The sequence below is a fragment of the Rhagoletis zephyria genome, unplaced genomic scaffold (genome assembly GCF_001687245.7).
Source record: "Rhagoletis zephyria isolate East Lansing unplaced genomic scaffold, Rhagoletis_zephyria_1.1 Rzeph_scaffold_02793, whole genome shotgun sequence".
Lineage (NCBI taxonomy): Eukaryota > Metazoa > Arthropoda > Insecta > Diptera > Tephritidae > Rhagoletis > Rhagoletis zephyria.
In genome coordinates, this window is record NW_016159877.1 from 41796 (window position 1) to 44760 (window position 2965).

The following is a 2965-nucleotide window of genomic DNA, read 5'->3' on the forward strand; positions in this document are numbered from 1 at the left end:
TTTTAACTACATTGCATTTGAGTATGGAGAGGCAACTATCTGGAAGTATTTTACATAAAAAATTTACTAAGTATTGCCCGGTTTGTAGTTGCAGTTAAAGAAAACACATGAAAAGGCACGATTTGTTTTAAATTCGAAAAAATGTAAATATTTCAAAAACGGTGACACTTTTACCTGAAAATTTTTTGTTTATCAGTGAGCTCACCCCCCAACCTACCTTCCCCTAAAGTTTGGTACGTTACTTCTGGGACACCCTGTATGTATCTGAAAATATAAGCCATAAAATGGCAAGTATTATTTGCGTGTAGTTATGTTTATCTTCTATATTAATAAAAATGTTGTGTTCGTATGTTACGGTCGTCAAAACTCGAGAACGGCTGAACCGATTTGAATAATTTTTTTTTTGTATTGTTCGGTATAATACCAGAACCAATGATATCGCAAAAAATTGGAGGGTTGCCATCTATTTGAAAATTTTTAAACCCAATTATATTGATAAAATAAGTAAATTATTACAAATGGGTATCAAATTAAAGAGTTTTTAGAAAGATAACTGCTGGAAATATTTTTGACGAGGGTTGCCACCTATTTGATAATTTTAACTCAGACAAATTGATAAAATAAATGAATTATTGCCATGTGGGTGTCAAACTAAAGAGTTTTAAGAAGGCGTACAGCCGATAATATGTTTGAAGAGTGTTGCCACCTGTTTGAATATTTAACTAAAATACATCGATAAAATAAATGAAATATTACATTATGGGTATCAAATTAAAGAGGTTTAAGAAAGATATCTGTTGGAAATATTTTGGAGAAGGGTTGCCACCAATTTTTTAATTTTAACTCAGTTAAATTGATCAAAGTAAAGAATTTAAGAAGGCTTACAGTCGAAAATATTTTAAAGGAGGGTTGTCACCTGTTAAAAAATGTTGAATGTACGCAGGACTGCATTTCAACAAAAAATTAAGCGCAATTTTATTGATAAACTCAGTTATTTTTATAAAATAAATGAAATACGGTAACTTGGGTATCAAACTTTAGATTTTTAGGAAGGCTTACAGCCGAAAATATGCCTGAGGAGGGTTGCCACCTGTTTGAAAATCTAACTCAATATAATTGAAATAGGTATCAAATTAAAGAGGTTGAGGAAAGAAAACTTTAGGAAATACTTTTGTGCAGGATTGCCTCTTATTTGAAAATTTTAACTCAGTTATATTGATTAAACAAATGAAATATTGCAATGTGGGTAGCGAACTAAAGAGTTTTTAAAAGTCCTACAGTAGAGAGTTTCTTTGAAGAGGGTTGCCACCTGTTTGAAAATTTATTTCAATTAAATTGGTAAAATAAATGAAATGTTACAATATCGGTACCAAACTAAAGGCATTTAAAAATCTTGATTTAGAAATCTATATTTATATATATAAAAATGTTGTGTTCCTTTTTCACGCTCATCGAAACTCGAGAACCGCTGAACTGATTTGAATAATTTTTTTTGTATTGTTTGGTATCATAGCAGGATCATTTATATTACAAAAATAAATAAATGAAGTATTTCAATATTAAGGTTTACGGCCGAAAATATATTTGAGGAGGGTTGCCACCTGTTTGAAAATTTAACTAAATTTACATAATTGATAAAATAAATGACTTATTAAAATATAGGTATTAAATTAAGGAAGTTTAAGATAGATGACTGTTGGAAATATTTTTGAGGAGAGTTGCCACCTTTTTGAAAATTTTAACTCGAAAGCTTAGTATGTTGCACCAATGTATTTTCAATATAAAGCGATAAAATAAATAAACCAACGAAAAATTTGTCCCTTGANTGTTGAATGTACGCAGGACTGCATTTCAACAAAAAATTAAGCGCAATTTTATTGATAAACTCAGTTATTTTTATAAAATAAATGAAATACGGTAACNGGCTTACAGTCGAAAATATTTTAAAGGAGGGTTGTCACCTGTTAAAAAATGTTGAATGTACGCAGGACTGCATTTCAACAAAAAATTAAGCGCAATTTTATTGATAAACTCAGTTATTTTTATAAAATAAATGAAATACGGTAACTTGGGTATCAAACTTTAGATTTTTAGGAAGGCTTACAGCCGAAAATATGCCTGAGGAGGGTTGCCACCTGTTTGAAAATTTAACTCAATATAATTGAAATAGGTATCAAATTAAAGAGGTTGAGGAAAGAAAACTTTAGGAAATACTTTTGTGCAGGATTGCCACCTATTTGAAAATTTTAACTCAGTTATATTGATTAAACAAATGAAATATTGCAATGTGGGTAGCGAACTAAAGAGTTTTTAAAAGTCCTACAGTAGAAAGTTTCTTTGAAGAGGGTTGCCACCTGTTTGAAAATTTATCTCAATTAAATTGGTAAAATAAATGAAATGTTACAATATCGGTACCAAACTAAAGGCATTTAAAAATCTTGATTTAGAAATCTATATTTACATATATAAAAATGTTGTGTTCCTTTTTCACGCTCATCGAAACTCGAGAACCGCTGAACTGATTTGAATATTTTTTTTTGTATTGTTTGGTATCATAGCAGGATCATTTATATTACAAAAATAAATAAATGAAGTATTTCAATATTAAGGTTTACGGCCGAAAATATATTTGAGGAGGGTTGCCACCTGTTTGAAAATTTAACTAAATTTACATAATTGATAAAATAAATGACTTATTAAAATATAGGTATTAAATTAAGGAAGTTTAAGATAGATGACTGTTGGAAATATTTTTGAGGAGAGTTGCCACCTTTTTGAAAATTTTAACTCGAAAGCTTAGTATGTTGCACCAATGTATTTTCAATATAAAGCGATAAAATAAATAAACCAACGAAAAATTTGTCCCTTGATAAATATGTTTGATTTATTATTATTTTTTTATGGATATGTACAAATGTAGAGCGGGTATGGACGATGTGTTGTGGCTGACGGCCGTTCCTGGTTG